This window comes from Macaca nemestrina, chromosome 17, assembly GCF_043159975.1.
Source record: "Macaca nemestrina isolate mMacNem1 chromosome 17, mMacNem.hap1, whole genome shotgun sequence".
Classification (NCBI taxonomy): domain Eukaryota; kingdom Metazoa; phylum Chordata; class Mammalia; order Primates; family Cercopithecidae; genus Macaca; species Macaca nemestrina.
This window is the reverse complement of record NC_092141.1, coordinates 87,342,790-87,349,515: the sequence shown is the minus strand read 5'-3', so window position 1 is coordinate 87,349,515 and position 6,726 is coordinate 87,342,790.

The following is a 6,726-nucleotide window of genomic DNA, read 5'->3' as shown; positions in this document are numbered from 1 at the left end:
ACTGCAAACCCAGACATAAAAAAGTAAAAAACAACTGGGCGCGGTGGCTCATGCCTGTAATCCCAGCACTTTGGGAGGCCGAGGCAGGCAGATCACTTGAGGTCAGGAGATCGAGACCATCCTGGCTAACACGGTGAAACCCTGTCTCTGCTAAAAATCCAAAAAATTAGCTGGGTGTGGTGGCTGGCACCTGTGGTCCCAGCTACTTGGGAGGCTGAGGCAGGAGAATGGCGTGAACCCGCGAGGTGGAGCTTGCAGTGAGCCGAGATCACGCCACTGCACTCTAGCCTGGGTGACAGAGCAAGACTGCGCCTCAATAAATAAATAAATAAATAAATAAATAAATAAATAACAGAATGTAAGTTCGTTATTTACATTACACAAGAAGATATATTTCCTCTCTTTCACCTCCCCTCCCCCAGATCTCCAATCATAGTATTTTCCTACAGAAAATGTTATTTAACGCCTGTAATGTACAGAATGTTGAAGGTATAGACATAAAAAATTAAATCCGGCTGGGCACAGTGGCTCACGCCTGTAATCCCAGCACTTTGGGAGGCTGAGGTGGGCGGATCATTTGAGGTCAGGAGTTTGAGACCAGCCTGGCCAACATGGCAAAACCCCATCTCTACATAAAATACAAATATTAGCTGGGAATGGTGGCGGCGCCTGTAATCCCAGCTACTTGGGAGGCTGAGGCAGGAGAATCACTTGAACCCAGAAGGCAGAAGTTGCAGAGAGCCCAGATGGTGCCACTGTACTCCAGCCTGAGTGACAGAGTGACACGCCAAGAAAGAAAGAGAGGAAGGAAGGAAGGAACGAAGGAAGGAAGGAAGAAGGGAGGGAGAGAAGGAAGGAAGGAAGGAGAAAGAGAGAAAGAAAATAAAGTGAAAAAAAAAAGAAAAACTAAATCCATGAGGACCTGGATCCTCCAGGAGGTCTCTGTGCTGCACAACTCCAGGGGGCGCTGTTTATATCATGATATGCTCTTTGTAGATGTTGTCCTATGAGGCTGTGTGAGAGGGGTGGGGCTGCAGTGTTCCTAAACTTTCGGGTACATCAGCAGCACCTGATGCTTGCCTGACCCAGGTGCCCCAGGTGATACCAACATAGGTGGAAACACGGCTCTGGCCACCATGCCTGTTGCTGGACAAAAGTAACAACCAGGAAATATTCCAGGCTTCAAGAGACTCACAGTCCGAAAGGGGAACCAGATGTGAAAACTGAGAAGTATCCTAAAAAGGAATGGTTGTAAAACTAAAGTGGTAGGCCGGGTACAGCTGGGGGTGCCCAGGAGGAAATGACCGCTAGTGGCTTCCCAGAAGAGGTGATGCGTGAGTTAAGGCAAAACAGCAGGTGTTCCTTCCACAGGCTTGGGAGAATGGGGCATTCTCAGAATCAGGGAAATAGCCTGGAAAAGGGAAACTTTGGGGAACTTCAAGAAGCTTGGTATGTCCCCATGGGCACGTCCATGCCAGACTCATCTTCTAAAAATACTGCTTTCATGATGTCATGTACACAGGGAGCCCATCCCCATAGGATCCATACTGGTTCCCCCTGGCATTTTCCACTAAGCCGGGTTTCCAAAAACCTTCAGCTGTAGCCCCAATGGGACGTTTACTCTGCCCCCACTCCACCCCACACTAGGAGGCAAACTTCTTCCCATCAGGGTGGTCTTCTCCCCTGCCTACCATACTCATCACTTCCCTGCTCACTTAGGATTGGGAGCCCATGTTGGGGTTAGCCCTCCTTCCCAGTCAGCCCCTCCAATTCTCTCTTCTAGTTCTTCCTCTCTGCTGAGGCTTTCTCCTTTCCTGCCTCCTCCCTGAAGCCTCCCACACCCTAAAGACCTCTCCTCCCTCCGAATGCATGTTATATGTACAGCCTGCATCACTCATTCTGTCCCCTTCCCAACTGGACTGTAAACTCTCAGATGGAAGAAATTCGCTCTTATTCATTCAATGATTATTAATATATATATATATATATTTTTTTTTTTTTTTTTTTGAGGCGGAGTCTCGCTCTGTCGCCCAGGCTGGAGTGCAGTGGCGCGATCTCGGCTCACTGCAAGCTCCGCCTCCCGGGTTCCCGCCATTCTCCTGCCTCAGCCTCCCGAGTAGCTGGGACTACAGGCGCTGCCACCACGCCCGGCTAATTTTTTTGTATTTTTAGTGGAGACGGGGTTTCTTTTTTTTTTTTTTTTTTTTTTTTTTTTTTTTTTTGAGGCTGGAGTGCAGTGGCGTGATCTCGGCTCACTGCAAGCTCCGCCTCCCGGGTTCACGCCATTCTCCCGCCTCAGCCTCCCAAGTAGCTGAGACTACAGGCGCCCGCCACCACGCCCAGCTAGTTTTTTGTATTTTTAGTAGAGACGGGGTTTCACCATGTTAGCCAGGATAGTCTCGATCTCCTGACCTCGTGATCCACCCGCCTCGGCCTCCCAAAGTGCTGGGATTACAGGCTTGAGCCACCGTGCCCGGCCGGAGACGGGGTTTCATTGTGTTAGCCAGGATGATCTCGATCTCCTGACCTCGTGATCCGCCCGTCTCGGCCTCCCAAAGTGCTGGGATTACAGGCTTGAGCCACCGCGCCCGGCCAATATATATATTTTTTGAGACAGAGTCTCACTCTGTTGCCCAGGCTGGAGTGCAGTGGCATGATCTCGGCTCACTGCAACCTCCGCCTCCCAGGCTCAAGCGATTTACCTGCCTCAGCCTCCCGAGTAGCTGGGACTACCGGCATGTGCCACCATGCCCAGCTAATTTTTGTACTTTTAGTAGAGAGGGGGTTTGACCATGTTGGCCAGGCTGGTCTCGAACTCCTGGCCTCAGGTGATCCACCCACCTCAGCCTCCCAAAGTGCTGGGAACACAGGCCTGAGGCACTGTGCCCTGCCCAGTGATTATTAATTGAATGCCAACTCTGTACCAGGCTCTATATCTTCTGCTTTTTTATGTTCCTCACAAAATCTAGCAGAATGGGTGATGCTTGCTGGAAACTTATCAAACACTGGCTCTGTGGCTGCACAAAAGACAAAATGTTCTTTAAATAATGGGGTTCCTGTATCATTAAAATATCACTTAATTCATTCACAACTTTTTGTTGTTGTTGTTGTTTTTGAGATGGAGAGTCTTGCTCTGTCACCAGGCTGGAGTACAGGAGTGCAATGGCGTGATCTCAGCTCACTGCAATCTCCGCCTCCCAGGTTCAAGTGATTCTCCGGCCTCAGCCTCCCAAGCAGCTGGGAATACAGGTGTGTGCCACCACAGCCAGCTAATTTTTTTAGTATTTTTAGTAGAGATGGGGTTTCACCATGTTGGCCAGGTTGGTCTCGATCTCTTGACCTTGTGATCCACCCACCTTGGCCTCCCAAAGTGCTGGGATTACAGGTGTGAGCCACAGCGCCCGGCCTCATTCACAACTTTTACTTCCAGAAGCAAACAGGCGTCTTTTATTTTTAGTACCATGTGTTTGCATAAATAGCACTTCTGTTTTTTCAAAATGCATTTTAATAGGTGATCTCATTTCGTCCTCCCTCCATGCCTCAGATGTAAGGCAGGTAAAATAAAATATACCACACTTTCCAGATGAGTAAACTAAGCTGTAGAGGGTTAGGCTTGCCTCAGATCACAGATAAGTAGTGAGCGAAGCAGAAATAGACCACCTCTCTGCTGGCGTCAAATCCAGTGCCCTTTCCACTGCTACTTGCTTAAGTACTGCCTCTCCTACGTGTGAGAACCCTCTCCACTGCCAGGGCCTCCGCTTAGCAGCTACTGTGAAGGCTCCCTCAGGGATCTAAATGACAGCTAGGTCCACTCTTGGCTCTCATTAGAGTCCGGGTCAGCCTGGGGAACAGTCCTGGGCTGCCATTCCATCCACCTAGACCCTGGGGGATGACAGGGAACACCAGAGTCCTCCCAGCTCCTAGCAGGTGGGGAGCCCCAGGTGTTCAGGGCTAGTGCTCCCAATGGATATACGATTCCCAAGGAAACCCCAGCAAGATCTCTGGCCAGCCCAATGTCCAAGGTTTGGACTGAAGCCTCAGAGAACGCCAAATCCCTCTAACCCATCCTTTCTGGAAACTTGGTGAAGGTGGGGAGATGACCTCTCTGTTTCCTCTTGTAGAATTCTATGAAAAGGAGGCTGGAGGGAAAGGAGCTGGCACCAGGAGGGAGGCAGGTTGACTTTCAAGAGTGGTCCTCGGGCCGGGCGCGGTGGCTCAAGCCTGTAATCCCAGCACTTTGGGAGGCCGAGGCGGGCGGATCACAAGGTCAGGAGATCGAGACCATCCTGGCTAACACGGTGAAACCCCGTCTCTACTAAAAAATACAAAAAACTAGCCGGGCGAGGTGGCGGGCGCCTGTAGTCCCAGCTACTCGGGAGGCTGAGGCAGGAGAATGGCGTGAACCCGGGAGGCGGAGGCTGCAGTGAGCTGAGATCCGGCCACTGCACTCCAGCCTGGGTGACAGAACAAGACTCCGTCTCAAAAAAAAAAAAAAAAGAGTGGTCCTCTAGCCATTCACTGCCTTTTTTAGTGTCCCTTGGCCACCTGGGGAAAGTAGGCAAGAGGGCATGGGGCCGGGCACGGTGGCTCAAGCCTGTAATCCCAGCACTTTGGGAGGCCGAGACGGGCGGATCACGAGGTCAGGAGATCGAGACCATCCTGGATAACACGGTGAAACCCCGTCTCTACTAAAAAATACAAAAAACTAGCCGGGCGAGGTGGCGGGCGCCTGTAGTCCCAGCTACTCGGGAGGCTGAGGCAGGAGAATAGCGGGAACCCGGGAGGCGGAGCTTGCAGTGAGCTGAGATTCGGCCACTGCACTCCAGCCTGGGCGACAGAGCGAGACTCCGTCTCAAAAAAAAAAAAAAAAAAGAGGGCATACGGAAGGAAGGCTACCCAGAAGACCTTCAGAGACTGCTTGCACTGCCCAAGCTCGGGGAGGGACAGTGGAAGGCTATGGAGCCCTCACTTTGGGGCTTCTCCACCAGACCCCTCAGGCCGTCACAGGGCTGGGGCTTAGCTGAGAACTCAGTAAGGACTCTGACCAGGCTCCAGCCAGAGCCCTGGAGTGGAAGGGGAGGAGCCCAGGAGAGCAGCCCAGACCCTCCCTCGGGCACCCTTCCAGGCCTCTCCAGTCTAAGAGAAGGAGCTGAGAAGGTCAGCAAACTAGCCCAGCTGCAGCAAGAGACCTTGTGCCTATACCAGGATGGAAACAGAGCTGGTCAGACCTGAGTGGGGGAGGAGAGAGGCCTTCACCTGGGGCCCTGGGACCATCAGGCCAGTCTCTGTGGCTGGAAGGAGAGATGCCTAGAGAGGAGTCAATTAAAAGAGGCACCTCTGTAATCCCAGCCCTTTGGGAGGCCAAGGTCGGGAGATCACCTGAGGTCAGGAGTTCAAGACCAGCTTGGCCAACATGGAGAAACCCCGTCTCTACTAAAAATACAAACGAATTAACTGCTGACAGTGCTGCATGCCTATAGTCCCAGCTACTTGGGAGACTGAAGCGGGAGAATCACTTGAATCTGGGTCGCGGAAGTTGCAATGAGCCGAGATCACTCCACTGCACTCCAGCCTGGAGACAGAGCCAGACTCCATCTAAAATAGATAAATAAATAAATAAAGAGCCAGAAGCCAGGTAGAGGCTGCAGGACCCTCTGCAGGATGCGGCCAGAGATGATGAGAGCACCTCCCAGACACACACGGTGTATACACGTTGCCGCATGCACACACCGCTCTGTGCATTCTGAGCCCCATGCGTAAAGATGATGGGTAACACGGTCCTGGGGATGTGCACCGGGCGCATCTTTCGGTGGAGCGATGAGTGATAGTGCATCATTCCAGACCAGGTTCCCATTGTGAGCAAAACAGCCAAGCAGGAGATGACCAACCAGGATTCATGGTTCCAAGCTTTCCTCCAGTAGGACAAAGCTGGCTCAGACCAGGATCAAATGGTGACCTTGGCCCTAGAGGCAGGATTCAAGCAACTGAGTCAGCCTGCCCAGGATGTGGGTGCGACTCTGCTTTCTGTTCTCAGGTGGCCCCCTTGCTGGTCTTGAGGGTTCTATGGGAAATAGAAGAGAACTGCATGAGAATGCTATTGGCCTTGATCTCTCCGTGTCTGTGGAGTAAGAATAAGACAGGTCACCATCCCGAAGCCCTTTCCCTGGCCGCAGCTGTGAAGGAAAGAGCTCTCTCGCCCAGCGGGTTTTATTTATTTCACAACACTTTTATGGCTGTGCTTCCAATGTTCCAAGCACTATTCTAAGCACCTGAAACATACTGACTCATGGAGGTCTCCAGCAACTCCATGAGTTACGTACTATTCTTGTCCCTATTTTCTCAGTGGGGTAAACTGCAAAACAGGGATGTAATGTAACTTGCGCAAGGTCACACAGCTCACCAGGAGTAGAGCTGGGATCCAAACCCAGGCAGCAGGTCTCCAGTGACCCTGCCTGTGGCCAGAGGGCTCACTGTGTCTCTTGGCCCAGCCCCACCAAGGCACTGGACATGGGCACAGGAGCCCTGGACCAGGAGAGGACAAGTGGTAAGGGCAGAGTGTGGGAAAGCTGGGCTCGTGTTCCAGATCACTGCTGCTGGCATGCGACCCTGGGCAGGCACCCAACCGCCCTGCCTTGTTCCTAATCTATACATGGGGATTTCAATAAAACCTGCTTTAGGCACTGTGGTGAGGATGAGACAAGACCATATCGTGAGTTTGTTATTATT